Below are 16,486 nucleotides of genomic sequence, written 5' to 3'. Positions count from 1 at the left end.
AATCCTTTGAATACTTTGCTGGAGTTCTCTTGCTGATTCAGTATTGTACCCGTAGGTGTATCTTTAAGGATGCTTTTGGCTGTCTTGAAAGGGGCGTTAGATCGTTCTTTGAATTGGCCCTTCTTTACTTTCACCGGAATAGCTATATTGTGTCCCCCACCACTTCGATATGATTGTTTGTTTTTTCCTGCCAGAGGGTTGCGAACCCGGGTTTCAGTCCTGATGGGAGATGGTTTACGGTTTTGCGTTGAGGTTTGCATGGCCTGCATGGTGCCAGGGGGATTGCACTCATTAAGAGAGAGGGAGACTTCATGTTGACGTGGCCCTGATATTTGTTTGGGTGAATTTGTAGCACACCCCCCCACTACATCATGCGTAACAGGTAAAATCACACCCACCGAGCTAGGCTCATCATTCTTGTTTGTGACCTTGACTTCAGGCACGTTATGCGGAAGGGATAAACCACCCTTGATTAATGGAGCAGATCGAATCTTGCCGGAATTCTTTCCCCGTTTAACTATCATCCAGGGTCCATAAAGATTATCATTATCTTGTTCAAATTTTCTGGTAACCACCAGATTTTCTTGTTCGGATACAGATTTGAGCGAACCTCTGGATTGCATTTCTTTCGGATCTGCACTAGGCTCACTCGTATCCGCCACCATGCTTCCTGCACCCTTCTGGACCGCTTCACTAGTCGTAGGTTTTGGTGCACCTAACCTGACGTCACACTGATCTTGTTTATGTCCATACTTGCCACAGTTAAAGCAGATCGAATGAAGGCCCTCATACTCTAGTCTTATAATGTGCCCCATGACATTGATCATGGAAACCAGTCTCCTATTGAGATTCACTTCAACACATATTCTGGCGAATTTGCCCCGTGAATGAATGGATGTTAATTTGTCAATCTTCAGCATTGTTCCCAACTTACTTCCCACCCTCCATAGAAAGCGGTCATTATAAAGTTCTATGGGTAACCCAGGAATCCTTATCCAGGCTGCAACCTTTCTGGTTTGAGTTGCTGTCAGAGTGAAGAAGGGTCTCCATCGTTGGACCAGGATATAATGATCAGCAATCATCCAGGGGCCCTCATACAGCGCGTGCCTGTAGTCCTCCTCCTCCGTAAATTGGACTAGATAAAAGTCGTTGGGCATGTCAATCATACGCATTGAGCCTGACTTCACCCAGTCCCTGTTCACCTTGTTCTCCAAAGCCTTGAAAGAGACACGTTTACCCAAGACATGGATAACGAGTGCCCTCTTCCAAGGTGAGCACCATTCTTCAAATTCCTCTTGACTGACTTTAATGGTGGGGCAAGGATCCAGTTCTGTGTCGTCTGTCATAGCCTGATCGTTCTCCTCCTCCATCTGATCACCGTAGTCATCCATCTCCTTTAGAAGAGTGTTAAGATCGTTGAAGATTTTACCCCCGTTTGACACCATCACGCTTTCAGCATAAGAAAGAACCTGTTTCTCTCTGTTTGGAGAGTGACCTTGTTTTTCTTCCAGGGATAGAGCTACAGTCTCGTCCTCCTTCGTTTTGACCTCCTTCGTGCAACATTGCTTCGCATTCTCTTCCTCTTCCTCCATCGCAATCGCCCTCTTTAATTTAGAAATATAAGAAAACATATTTTAGACATTATATTAAATATATTTTTTAAAAAAATTCTTCTCTTCCATATTTTCTAAGTATTTGAGAGAAATAAGAACTAAATGACAAAGGATTAATTATCTCTTCTCTTAAAAATTGAATCAAACGAAATAAAAGTATTAAAAATAATTTTTTTTCTCCCATTTTCTTTCAACTAAACTCTATCTTAAAGGGAAAATAAATAAATAAAATGAGATATTTTTTTTAAAGTCTTTTAGTTGTATATAAAATGAATAAAGAAGATAAAAAAAGGAAATGTTTATTGAAATGATGTGAACCGTATATGTTTACATAGTAATCAGGCATTATGTATTAAAAAAAAACATAACCAAACCATTTGTACAATTTTCGATTGCCGAATTTCTTTAATTAACAAATATTTATATACAAAAATTGGATCCTAAATAATGAACAGTAAATTAGCTAATTAGTATTTAGTCAATATTATGTATTACGAGATAAATATTTATTTTACATTACTATTATTTATAATATCTAAATATTTATGAATATATAAAATATAATATAATTAAATTTAATAAGTTAATTATATCAAATATGTTCCAGAGTCGAGATATTGTTGAGCCTCAATTATAAAAGAACGAACATAATAATATTAATAAAAGTTGAAGTGTTTGATTAGGTTGAAAAGTATTTGGCCTAATTAAAAACTTTACAATCATGGTTGAAAGTAATATTCCACCATTATAGGGTAATAAAGGATTTTAAATGCATTTAAATGACCAAATTTTGAACAGTAACAATATTTTATCTATAAATATACTTGTATTTCACCTTTATGAGGTATATAACTTTATATACAATACCTAAACATTTCGATTACTTGCTGACTTAGATATCGAAGTCCCTTTTGCATATACAACCATCGCTTGCAACTCCAAGAACCAAGGATCATGGACCAAGAACTTTTATTTGAAGATTCTTTATTAGTATTTTCTCTACAAGTACATTTGGTGCCCACGGTGGAATCATAGAAAATTTTTTCCTACAGGCTCTACTTATTTGAAAGACAATGGTCAGACTAGGAGGATCACCAAGAATGAATCATGGAACACTAGATAGTACTCAGATGTTAATGAATTTACAAAGGGAACTACAACAATAGAGGGAACAGAGTGAGCAACAATAAAGGCGACATGAAGAAGAGATAATTCTCCTCTAACAACAAAATTTTGAATTGCAACAATTAATTGAACAACCATAAATAAGCAAAAAAAAGAAAATATTAAACAAGTGGCACGCTACGGGGGAGTTTAACTTATGCAGACATCTAGACAATCAAAAGCTTCAAAGCCCATTCTCAACGGGTTGGAACATCAACACCTAATTTTGTTGTTATGCTAGAAGAGTTTTGGAAGCACTCATTCATCAATGACATTGTGGAGATTCCCCTTCCAAAGGAACAAAAGAATTTAGGGCTCGATAAGTATGACGGAACCTTTAATCCCGATGATCATATTAACTTGTATGTTTCTTAAGTTAGCATGCTTACCAATACAAATGTCATCATGTGTCAACTATTCTCTACCTCCCTAAAAGGAATGGCTCTAAGGTGGTTCACTTGTCTTCTACCCCATTCGGTCAACATCTTCTGAGTGTTGGTCTCCTAGTTCACTACACAATTCGGTACTAGTTTGATGGAGTAGTTCCTTCCATGGATGATGATAGTGTGATGAAGGGAGACTCCTTGCCCATGATCTAGGCTCACCAAAGGGTAGACAAAAGGGAGGTTTATGGTGACAAGGGAAGCTAGGCGTGAAATGGTTGTAGGTGGCGGAAGTGTATGGTGAATGGTGTATGAATGCTCAAGGTTGGCTCACTCCAAGTGTAGATGGAGGCCAATCTAGGGTTTCACTCTCCAAGGGTGGAGAATGAAGGTGGCTAGCCGAAACTAACCTAGTGACTAAGGAAGAGGATTTGAGGCACAAAAGGCTCACTCAAATTCATATAATCCAAAGTATTTACAAGTGGTGGGGTGTTGGGTATTTATAGGAGGGGAGGCATCTAGGGTTGCATTTGGAGTGTGCATGGCCGAAATTCACAAGGCAAATGCATTCCAAATGACATGCCAAATGAACCCTAGATGCTACTTGGTGACCAAGTTTGGAATCTATGGGTCTAGATTGGCTACATCAAGGAGTATGATATGATCATGCAACCTTTGCCCTCCACTTGAGCCTAAGCCTTTCTATCACCAAAAATAGATCCAAAACTCACCAAAAATGTGTCACCCTTCTAGTGTAATACCCTAGCCCAAATTAAAAACCTAATCATCTAAAGCACCCCATAATACAAGGGTAAAATAGGAAATACAAAGAAAATAAATCCTATGACTAAAATACCCCAAAATACAAGGGTAAAATAGGAAATAAAATAAATGCTAAAAAAAACATAGGAGCCCTATAATATTCAAGGAAGGCTCACAAGGAACAAAGAATGAGCCCTAAACTATTCGACCACACAAGAAATGAGAAGGAGTAGAGAAAAGACCGAATAGGAAAAACAAGCAAGAAGACAAGGAAGACAAAGTTTTACCCTTGATGAACCTTGGCTCTAGATACCACTTGATGGCATCCTTACTTGCATGAACTTGAGATGATGATCAAGGAGGAGGACGCCTTCTCCAAGGATCAAGTTCTTCAAAGGTGGACCAAGGTTTTAGGGTGGATGATGATGGAATGGACGAAAATGAAGGTTGGGTAGAAGGTGTTTGAGGAAATGCTTGAGAATGGTACTCTAGGGTTGGCTCACTTCATGATGATGAAGGCCACTTCTAGGGTTGTTTCTCTCAAGGTGGAGATGGTAGGGTTTGGCCGAAAATAGCCAAGGGTGACTAAGGAAAGATATAAAGGCACTAAAGGCTCTCTTTATATTCAATATCCAAAGTATTTACAAGGTGTGGGGTGTTGGGTATTTATAGGAGGGGAGGCATTTAGGGTTGCATTTGGAGTAGGCAAATGCATTCCAAATGAAATGCAAATGAACCCTAGATGCAACTTGGTGGCCAAGGATGGAATCTTTGGGTTTAGATTGGCTATATCTAGGTGCATGATAAGACCATGCAACCTTTGCCCTCCACTTGGGCCTAAGCCTTTCTAACACCAAAAATAGATCCAATGAACACCAAAAAAATGTGTCACCCTTCTAGTTAACACCCTAGCCCAAAATTAAAAACTCTAATCATCTAGAGCACCCCATAATACAAGGGTAAAAAGGGAAATACAAGGGAAAATAAATTCTAAGTCCTAAACACCCCAAAATACAAGGGTAAAATTGGAAATACAAGTAAAATAAATTCTATGATTAAAAAGAACTTAGGAGCTAAGGTCCAAAAGTGGCCTCACTAACCCATTCCTCTTGCCTCCTTTAGTATATCACCTCTTGGTCTTCTCGGCCTTAGTGTTATTCCATCATAGTTGACCTCACATTATGACCTCCACGACCCTTATCAATATTAAGCAAGGTAAAGATGAGTCTCTTAGAGTCTTCATGGATAGGTTTGTGAAGGTAGCTTTCAAAATTCCCAACATAGTTGAGGGGGTTGTTCTTCATCAAATGTTAACAACTGTGAAGTCGGGCCCTTTTTTTGGAAAGTTTGTATAAGAAATCAACCCTTTCAATGGAAGAACTTCATATGAGGGTAGTGAAGTATATGCAAATGGAGGAGCTAATCGAGTTTTGAGAACGGTTTGACGAGGAATGAAGCAAGGAAAAGGTAGAAACTCGGGAGAACAAAAGAGAGAGATAGAGAAAGATAAAAAGAAAGAGACCAGTCCAAGCACACACGAGAACACAAATAACCTTGATACTCTTAATACATTCGTTTGAATGATACTCATTCTAGGGTCTTGGACGAAGCCTTGAATAGTGATTTGATACCACCTGTTAAGTCAATCCTTACACCTCAAAAGGTTGACCATGGAAAGCATTGTCAATATCTTTTAACTTCAATCATACAACTACGGAGTGTGCAACTTTAAAGGACAAGATTGAAGAATTGATTCAAGCTGAGCATTTCTACAAGTTTATGCAAAAATTTGAAACCAGATCTCATGACCAAGATCAAATATATGAACGCCGTGAAAGACAAAAGAGATAAATGATAAATCTCGTACGAGTCCCAAGCTAGCTTCACAACAAGAAGATCGTCCTAGTTTTGGGTTGCAAGGAGTGATTAACACCATATTTGGAGGATTTGTTGGTAGAGGATCAACCAATTCTACTAAGAAGTGCCATCTTTGTCTAGTTAAAACAATTAATGTAGTTGCACGACAACCTGTTCGAAGATGTCACCGATCACCTTCATGGAAAATAATTTCAAGGGATTGGATCTTTATCAGGATGATCCAATGGTGATTACTATGGAGATGGCGAACTTCGCAATAAAGAAAACTTTGGTAGACCAAAGTAATTATGTCAATATTCTATATATGTCCACTTTTTGTCAACTACAAATTCTTGAGGCAAGCATTAAGCCTTATAATGACCAACTTGTCAGATTCTCGAGAGAGCGCGTTGATACAAAAGGTTATGTTGATTTGCTAACTACCTTTGATGATGGCGAGAATAGGAGAAGAACTATTAGTATACAATATATACTGGTAAATGCCAACACCTCTTATAATGCTTTGTTAGGACGACCCTCTCTTAATGAGTTGGATGCTATAGTTTCAATGTCGCACCTTGCGACTTCGACATTGAGGATCATGACTATACATGTCGACCAAAAAAAGGCAAGGGAATGTTATGCAACAAGTTTGAAGATCACACCTTTGGTGAGTCAAGTTGAGGTTGACGACCAATCTATCTTGGCTATCGAACCCTTCTCTTCGATGAATGAGAAGTAGGTAAACTTAGTGGAGTTGGACCCAAGGGTGAGTGATGACACTCGATTGGAGCTAGTCGAGGAAAGTGAAAAGTTTCAGTTGGGAAATGCAAGATAGTGTACTAACATTGATACACACCTTAGTTTATAAGATAAAACTTTACTGATAAGAAAATTGAAGAAGAATCTTGCTTAGTTTGCATCCAACATGTCGGACATAGATCCAAATTTTCATTGCCACTACTTATACATTTGTCATGAAGCCCGACTAGTAGCCTAGAAGAAGAGAAAGATGGATGAAGAACGAAGAGTAGTTGTAAAGACCAAGGTGTCTAAGCTGTTAAGAGTTGGTTTTATACAAAAGGTGCAATACATCGCCTAGCTAACTAATGTGGTTTTGGTCAAGAAAAGTAATGGAAAGTGAAAGATGTGTGTTGATTGCACTGACCTCAACAAAAACTGGTTCTAAAGATACCTACACTTTGCCAAGTATCAAGCAACTTGTGAACGAGGCTGCTAGGCACCAAGTATTGAGTTTTTTTGGACGCATAGTCAAGATATAATCAAATCCCCATGTACCCTCTAGACAAGGTAAAAACTATCTTTATCACCAAGGAAGCTAACTTTTGTTACCATGTGATGTCATTTAGGCTCAAGAACGTAGGTGTTACTTATCAATGGCTAATGGAAAAAATCTTCCAAAAGCATATATGAAGAAACTTGGAGGTGTACGTGGACGATATGGTGGTTAAGTCCAACAATGTTGTCAAGCACATGGAGTATGTTGTCGATGTATTCTCAAAAGTAAGAAAGTAGAATATGGGCTTAAATCTTGAGAAGTGTGTGTTTGGCGTAGGTGGAGGAAAGTTCTTAGGCTTCAGGCCCACTACAAGGGGAGTTGAAGCCAACCCCAACAAGTGTCAATCAATCATTAGTATGAAGAGCCTAACCAACTTGAAAAATGTTCAATGACTCATTGGCAAATTGACTTCTCTGTCTCATTTTCTACCATGCTTGGTTGAGAAAGTAAAATTGATATTTACTTTGTTGAGAAAAAAAAAAAGAGCCTTCAAGAGGTCACTAAAGTGTGAGGTTGCTTTTTTGGGGGTTGAAGGAGATCTTGTTGACACCACCAATTTTGGCAAAGACGATAACAGGATATGATAGAGAGAATAAGAAGAAGAAGAAGAAAGGTGTGAGGGGTTTGTTGCGAGAAGAAAATAATGAAATAAAGTGGCTGGTGGGGGAGGAAAAATTCCCTTTCTCTCGAATCTCGACTTTCATGAGAAAAGATGTACCATGAAATGGAGGATATATTATGCAGGGATATGAAGTCACTTTAACAAGAGAGGAAACAAGAAATAGAGGGATGTGAAAGTGCGAACAATGAGTGTAATTACTTAGATAATATGCCGTTAAAAGAAATAAAAGTGAGTAGTTCCTTAAATAAAATGACATAATTACTTGTATTAATTATTTAATATGTAATATTATTAAGGGTAAAAAAGTCATAGTAAAAGTGGAGACCAAATGGTAGTTTAAGAGTAAAAAGGTCATAGTAAAAGTGGAGACCAAATGATAATTATAAACGTTTGTATCCCTTTTATATAATGTTATAGATAATACAATTTTAATAAAGATATGATCTTGAACTTAAAGCCTTAAAGATACAACTATCTTAAATAGTAAAATGAAAAGTTTTACTTGTCGGTTCAAATGTGTGGCTCTTGTAAAAAATACATGTTGGCCAAAAAAAAAATAGAAATTTCAATTTTTAGATTTATGTGTACAAAAATTATTTATACAGAAAACTCGATCCTTTAAGTTAATATTTTTTTAGTATTTTTTAATTATTAACAAATATTGTATTTATGAAAATTTAGTTTTAATTTTCCTTTTATTTAAACATTTTCTTTTCATTTTATCAAATAATGTTTTTAAAATCAAATTGATCATTGAATTAGTTAACTCGTTGTTTCAATTTCAATAGTAAAACTTTAGTTTGAACCTTGGTTGAAATTGAACGGTTATTAATATATAAAATAAGAGTTTGTTTAAATATAAGATAGAAATATGTTTTAGGATTTCTCTGCTAAAAATAAATAATATTTTTCAATAAACTTTTTTAAAAATAATTCTAAATTTATATCCAACCTAACTCTAAATCTCGACTATAAAGTCACTGCATCCACTCACTCAATAACAATCATCAGTTTACACATACTTCACTTGAGCTCACTCCATATAATCAAGCATATATATGACTTCTAGCAAACCAGTTAAAATGTTCAAAATGATAGTGTTCCACAAAACCTCAAGTAACTCAACTTGCTTTTCTTATTTCTTTATTTTTAAAGCAAAAATTAAAAATAATTTAGTTTAATATTGTATTTTAGTGACTCAGTTTGAATCAATTTTTGGTCAATTTTCATCGATTTGCAGGTTTTGTAACCATTTTTTTATAGTTTGATTTTATAATTTTATTGAACCGAATATAAACCGGTTCACCGTTTTCGGTTGAACCGGACTGTTCAATTCAGTTTTTGAAACATAGACCATAAGATTAAGAAAGTGAAGGTTATGGGAAACGTGGTTTGATTAAAAAAAGCAGAATGTGCCTTTCAAATCAAGGAACAATCAAACTTTTAAAATTAGGAATTTCATTATATACACCTATTAAGTTCGACGGACAAACTATGATAATCTGTTGATGAATTATTAGCGCACTTTTTTTTTCTTTCAAAATTTAAAAACTGTGATTTAAATAAAAATTAAAGAAAATGCCTTTTTTTCCCCTTCCAAATTATGGTTTTAGACTTAAGTTGCACTCCAACAAATCTAATAATGTAAAACAATGATATATCATATCTAGATGTAAATTTCAGAAGAAAAAAAAAACAAAAAGAACAATGAGAAGTGGACTAAACATGGAGAAAAAAGTTCAAATTCTTATTAAAATTTGAGTCATTTTTAGTAATTTATTTTCGTTTTTTCTAAATATTTTTTTTATAAATATTTTTTTAATTTTGATCTTGTATTTTTGGGTTAGTATAAAAATTTATTTCTTTATTAATTATTTTTATTTTTAGGCTTGTAAATATTATTTTAGAAAGTATAACTATAAAATGAGATATGTGTTTATTAGACTTGAATGACCTATGGGAGCATCATTGGACATGTGATCCATGTGGTGGACACTTGGTGGATGGGATGTTCTCATAGTCATTCAAACTACAACAAGATACCTTTGTCACACTTAATCATACTTTTAACATCTTGTCACGTGGAAAATCCTCATTGACTCTTCTAGATTTAGGATGATGACATTTTTATGAGGAAAATTCAAATTTCAAATTACAACTAGAGTTAGTAATCTTGAGTACAAGTTAACCTAACTTAGGTTACATGTAACCATGGTTAGTCTAACTTGCACCACAAACTACCAAACTCTAAAAATTGAATCTCCCTCACCCTAGTATGTGATTTTTGAGTGCATAGAAATAAAATTCAAATTTCTCTCTCAAAAGCTTCTAGTCTTAGGAGAGATTTCTCCTTATGAACTTTTATCAAGAAATTCCTCCTTATAGCGAGTTCTCACATCTTTTTTATTTTCACCTTGAAGTAGTGCGCATCCTTATCTTGACTCTCCACCATTTTCAAGCTTGCTTACATGCTATAAGTTTCATGGATGAAGATTGGGAGCTTCAATGGAGCTAGTAAAAGAGAAACAACAAGCATCTCCTCCAGTAGTTTCATCATATTTGGTATCAAAGCCTAATTCATCCTTGGAGGCTTTTCTATCAAATTTTTGTGTTGTTTAACTCTTCTTATATGTCTTGTGTAGTGTTTGCTACTTAGATTTAAATTTTGTATGTTATCTGATAGATCTTAAAACTTTTTGAAAATTTTTGTTATTTTTTTTAATTATAGTATTCTTTGAATCAAATTTCTTTATATGATGTTAGGATTCTTGTTTTATCAATTTTCCTTTATATTTTGATGTATAACATGGTTTTTGATGTATGATACAAGATTCATGGGGTGTTATAGAGTTTTTTTTTTGAAATCTATATAAAATGCTTATGTCTTAGAAGTCATATGTAGTTATTGTTTTATAAACACTTATAGTAGTCCTTTTTGTTTATGGATCTTGAAAATATATGATATAAAGTGTCTAGCTTGAAATCGTATTATGTGCTTTTTGCTTATAATCTTTGAGCCCATGCATGTTATTAGTTCATTAACATGTTCCTAAAAGAGTTAGATTGTTATATGTGATGGCATCCTTACTTGCATGGATATGAGATGATGAACAAGGAAAAGGACACCTTACTCCAAGGATCAAGTTCTTCAAGGTGGCGCAAGGTTTTAAGGAGGATGATGAAGGAATGGAAGGATTTGGAGGTTGGGTAGAAGGTGTTTGATGAAAGGCTTGAGAAGGTGCACTCTAAGGTTGGCTCACTTCATGGTGATGAAGGCCGCTTCTAGGGTTTTTCTCTCAAGGTGGAGATGTAGGGTTTGGCCGAAAATAGCTAAGGGAGACTAAGGAAAATATCAAGGCTCAAAGGCTCACTCAATATTATAATTTCCAAAGTCTTTACAAGGTTGCTAGCCTAGGGTATTTATAGAAAGGGGGATGCATTTATGGTTACATTTGAGAGTGCTTGGCTGAAAAATGCAAGCCAAATGCACTTCAAATGAAACCTAAATTAACCCTAGATGCTACTTGGTGGCCAAGGATGGAATCTTTGGGTTTGGTTAAACTACATCTAGGTGCATGATAAGACCATGCAACCTAAGTGCCCTCCACTTGGGCCTAAACCTTGCCAAGTCCAAAAATAAATCCAAGGCTACCAAAAAACATGTCTAGGCCTTATTTTCTCACCCTAATAAAATACCCTAGCTATAAAATAAAATCCTATAATCTAAGGCACCTCATAATACAAGGGTAAAATGAGAAATACAAGTAAAAATAAATCCTATAACTAAGACACCCAAAAATACAAGGGTAAAATAGGAAATACAAGATAAATAAATCCTATGTCTAAGGCACCCAAAATAAGAGAGTAAAATAGGAAATTAAAGACAAGGGTAAAATAGGAATAAAAATAAATGCTATGCTAATAAAAACTTAGGAGCTAAGGCCCAAAAGTAGGCTCACTCCTCCTATGATTTTTCAACACTAACCCATTCCTCTTGCCTCCTTCAATATATCACCTCTTGGTCTTCTTGGCTTTAGTGTTATTCCATCATATATCTCGTAGTTTTCACTATTTCTTTTTCCCTTGAGTTTTTTTGTAATTCAATTTAAATTCAAACTTTGGTGAATCTTTTAAACTCTTGAGGTTGTAGTAAAATGTTGTTTGAACTTTTTCTTTGAAGTTCAAAAAGTTTCAAAAACAAAGGCCTAATTGAAAACAAGAGTAGTAACAAAATCATTCACCAAATTTTGAGTCATTTTGAATTTTTTTACTTCTAGCTTTTTTTTTTTTTTGCAATTTTGAGTTTGTTGTCTCGGAACATTTTGCAGAAACTAAAACAAAAGAAAAGTATTCACAAAATTGCTCCAAAAGAAAGAAAAGCAAAAGTGTAAAAAAAAATATAAAAAAATAGAAAAAATGAGGAAAAATATTTGTGATATAAAAAAATATGTGGAGTACTTTTGTGAAATTAAATTCAAAAATATTTTGTCACATGTCATTTTGGTCAATTTTTCATTTAATTTGAAAATATATTTGAGCCTTTATTGTTTTTGTAATATAATTATATAACTAATTCTAGGATATTCCTTTGATGTTCTAACTTTCAAATTGTACCTTAATTTTTTGCTTGTTTATTTTCTTGATATTCTTTGAGTTTTGTCACATCAAATATCTTTTGAGTTTAACTTATTTTTAATTGTGTTTTTATTGTTTGTCCTCTAAAAATTTCTTTAGTGTTGTTTTGGTGTGCAATTTCTTAGATAAGGTAATTAAGACACTTGTCACAAGATAGCATCTTGGAATGTTGGTAAAGATTTAAGAGGATTTACTCGAGAGGTTCTAAGTGCCTACTCAAAACTTCCAATTTGTTTGTAATTTTTGTTTAGTAATCCATTAGTGCTTGTGAAAGTGTGTTGGAACACTCACAAGTGTCCACCCAAACTTTCACATAAGAACATGTCTAGTTACATTTCTTTAGTTTTATGGTTTCATTTTTCTATTCCTTTCAAATGTTAGAGTATTTAAGAGGTTTCAAAGAAATTTTCAAACACATTAGGTTACATTTTTCATTTAGTTTAGAAAAAATCTTTTTCTAACAAAATGCATTATGCCTAAGAACACTTCATTCACTTTTCAAAGTGTTAGTAACTAAAATTCATGTCCAAACCTTGAAAAACTCATGGGTGAGCTAAAGAAACTTAAGCTTTGGAGAAAATAAAAAATGTTAGAAAAAGAAAGAAAAAAATATTGATGGAAGGGATAGAGGCATGCCTAGAGTGTGAGATTTAACAATTTAGAGAACAACAAAAGATCTTGGAAAAATATGGTAGTAGCTCACATAGTAGGGGCTCTTCTAAAAGCCCTAGCTTGAGTCGTCATGCTAGTTTAAACATGAATGACTACTACAAAAGTGAGCCTATGAATCATAGATCCAAGAGGGGACATAGAAGGGAATCCAAGGTGGATCTCCCTTATTTTCATGGGAAAGATGATGTTGAGGCTTACTTAGATAAGGAGATGAAAGTGGAACAACTCTTTACTTACGACCAAGTGGGTGAAAAGAGAAATGTTCCACTAGCAACTAGGGATGGCAAAAATACCCGCGTCCGCCGGTATCTGTGAGTAGAATCCGCTATGGATAATAAATGGATAGGCTAATTGGGTACCCGTGGATCATGGGGACGGATAATTTTTTACCCATTTATAAACGGGGTGGGGGAGGGTATGATGATATCCATACTCGCGGGTACCCGTTTAATAATATTTCTTAAATATCCTAATTATCCTTGTACCACATAACCCTAAAACTACACTCTCTCATCTTTGTAATATGAGACTTTCACTTACTTGTGAGATTGATGTATTTTAAGTTATTAATTATATTGTATTTTTTATTATTATTTCAACAAAATTAACATTAAATACAAGTTTAAAATTAACATTGGATTTTTATTTTTAATATTTCAATGACATTAAATATAAACTTAAAATTATTTGTAATATAATTTTTTTTTAATTTCTTAAAAAATTTATAAATACCCATGGATATCCGTGGATATTCAAGAAATTCATGGATACCCACGCGAATATAGGGTAGGTATGGGGCCAATTTTTATCTAGGGTGGAGGGGACGAATTTACTATTACCCGCCCCCATGAGGCCCCATTACCATCCCTACTAGCAACCCTTAACTTCCAAGGTTATGCTATGTATTAGTGGGCCTCTATAGATAGAGAGAAAAGGTTTCCCAAGTAGCCTAGTGTTAAATATTGGAATGACCTTAAGAATTTCATGAGAAGGAAGCACATGCCCTTTTATTACAGAATGGGGCTTATGGATAGGCTTCAATGATTTCATCAAAAGAACATGAGTGTACAAGAGTATAAACAAAATATGAAGTTTTACATAATGAGGATAGGTAGTAGAGAGGATGAGATAACCACCATAGCTGGCTTCCTTAGTGGCTTGAGCATAGAAATTAGAGACAAAGTTGAGCTCTTGTCATATAGTGAGAAAAGAAAACTCTCATATGAGAAGGAAACCCCTAAGGTTAGTTCTAGGACTAGTAGTATTAAGTGTTTTAAGTATCTAGGGAAAGGTCACGTTGCATCTCAACGCCCCACCAAAAACCATGATCATGAGGGGCCTAGAGCACTATAGTAGTCAAGAAAAGACTACATCTGTTTTCTCCACCTCTAGTGGAAGTGAAGAAGAATGGGGGTAAATTCCAAGATAAAGAATGTTTATTCTTGTGATGGTAATCTCTTATTGATTATAAAGCTTCTTGTCAGACAACCTTGTGAAATTAGCACTTCACAAAGAGAGAACATATTTCATACAAGATGTAAAATTTTAGAACAAATTTGTCCTCTCATTATTGATAGTGGATCAAGATCCAATTGTTGTAGCACAAGGTTGGTTGCTAAGTTAGGCCTCACTATCATTCCTCATCCAAAACTTTACAAACTTCAATTGCTTAATGAAAAAAAGGATATAGTAGTCAATCAACAAGTGAAGGTCAAGTTTTCTATTGGGAATTATAAGGACAATGTTTTATATGATATAGTTCTCATGGAAGTTTGTCATACTTTGATAGGAAGGTCATGACAATTTGAAAGAAAAGCCATGCACAATGACCTTTTAATGAAATATCCCTCACCCATAAAGATGAGAAATTTGTGTTACATCCTTTTATACCTATCCAATTGGTAGAGGATCAAATACAAATGAAATTAATTAGGGAAAAAGAAAATAAGAAAACAAAATAAAAACAACTCTTAGAAAGTGACAAGAGTGAAAAGGAGGAAGATGTTTCTTCTAAAGATGTTATTAAGAAAGATAGTCATTTTTTTATATTAAAAGTGAAATAAAGAGGACTTTATCTTGAACAACCCATTGTTCTATCACTTAATGAGTTGATGAAGAACATCATTCCTTCCTTTTGGGATCGGAAAGCTTAAGCATAATTTTCAATCCTTAAAAGATGAGCTCTCCAATGCATATGCTCTACCTCTTCCAAACATTTTTAAAACTTTTACGCTAGAATATTTTGCATGCGGATTAAGTGTGGGGGTTGTTTTGTTGAAGGGTGGGCACCCTATTGTTCTTTAAAGATAACTCATTATGGTGTCACTTTTAACTACCCCACCTATAACCTATAACTAAGAGTTCAATGTTTCTTTCCAAGCCTTCCAATCTTAGGGACAACCCTTTGCTCCTAAGAAGTTTCGTAGTCATGGTGGCTCTAGATCACCTCAATTTTTAGGAAGACAAGTTAATTTAGTTATAGAATAGGTGATCATAAAGGACACCCAAGGCAAGTCTTTTTAGAAGTTAGTAACAAACCTCCTTTAGAAAAACTTTAAAAATATAGTTTAAGTTTAGATAGAATAAAAGAAGTTCAAAGAGGACCCTAAGCAAATAAGAATACTTAAGGATAGGTTCATCCCCAACTTGGAGAGGATAAATAGGCTAAGCTTTCTTTTTTTATCAAGAAAACAATGCTTCTAATACTTGCATTTTACTTTCGATTGCAGGTGTTAAAGAAGAAGAAAGGGCTTATGATTTAAAGACAAATCCTTTTGAAGAGAGAGGGGATGACGAAATCATGCCTAGGAGGATAATTTAGTAGTCTATTTCCTTTTTTTTGTAAATATTTTTCCTTGTAAGTATTTTCTTAATTTTGACCTTGTTTTTGTGGGTCAAACAATTTAGAAATTTATTTTCTTGTAATTTTTTAGGGGTGTAAAGTATTTTAGGGGGTGTAATTAGAAAATGAGATATGTGTTTATTATATTTGAATGACCTATGAGAGCATCATTGAACATTTGATCCATGTGTGGTGGATGTCCACTTGGTGGAGAGATGTTTTCATAGTCATTCAAACTCCAACAAGTCACATGTGTCACACCTAGTCACACTTTTGACACCTTGTCATATGGCAAGCCCCCATCGACTCTTATAGATCTGAGATGTTGACACGAGTCTCACTTTTCACACCTTGTCATGTGACAAGTTTCTATTGACTTTTTTAAATCAAGGATAATGACATTTTTAGGAAGAAAATTCAAATTTCAAATTATAACTAAAGTTAGTAATCTTAAACAAGTTAACCTAACTTAGATTACATGTAATTATGGTTAGTCTAATTTGCACCACAAGCTACCAAATTCTATAAATTGAATCTCCCTCACCATAGGATGTCAGTTTTGAGTGAATATAGAAACAAAATTAAGACTTCTCTCTCAAAAGTTTCTAGTTCTCTCTTTGGCAACACTTCTCCTTA

Source organism: Cajanus cajan, chromosome 6 (genome assembly GCF_000230855.2).
Source record: "Cajanus cajan strain Asha chromosome 6, NIPB_CcT2T_4, whole genome shotgun sequence".
NCBI classification, from domain to species: Eukaryota; Viridiplantae; Streptophyta; class Magnoliopsida; order Fabales; family Fabaceae; genus Cajanus; species Cajanus cajan.
This window is presented reverse-complemented; position numbering follows the sequence as displayed.